Consider the following 411-nt stretch of genomic DNA (forward strand, 5'->3'; position numbering starts at 1 on the left):
TCCATCCGTCTGCTGATGGACATCTAGGTTGCTTCCATGTCCTGGCTATTATAAACAGTGCTGCGATGAACATTGGGGTACACATGTCTCTTTCAATTCTGGTTTCCTCGGTGTATATGCCAAGCAGTGGGATTGCTGGGTCATAAGGCAGTTCTATTTCCAGTTTTTTAAGGAATCTCCGCACTGTTCTCCATAGTGGCTGTACTAGTTTGCACTCCCACCAACAGTGTAAGAGGGTCCCCTTTTCTCCACACCCTCTCCAGCATTTATTGCTTGTAGACTTTTGAATAGCAGCCATTCTGACTGGTGTGAAATGGTACCTCATTGTGGTTTTGATTTGCATTTCTCTGATAATGACTGATGTTGAGCATCTTTTCATGTGTTTGTTAGCCATCTGTATGTCTTCTTTGG

This window comes from Bison bison, unplaced genomic scaffold, assembly GCF_000754665.1.
Source record: "Bison bison bison isolate TAMUID 2011002044 unplaced genomic scaffold, Bison_UMD1.0 scf7180017864306, whole genome shotgun sequence".
NCBI classification, from domain to species: domain Eukaryota; kingdom Metazoa; phylum Chordata; class Mammalia; order Artiodactyla; family Bovidae; genus Bison; species Bison bison.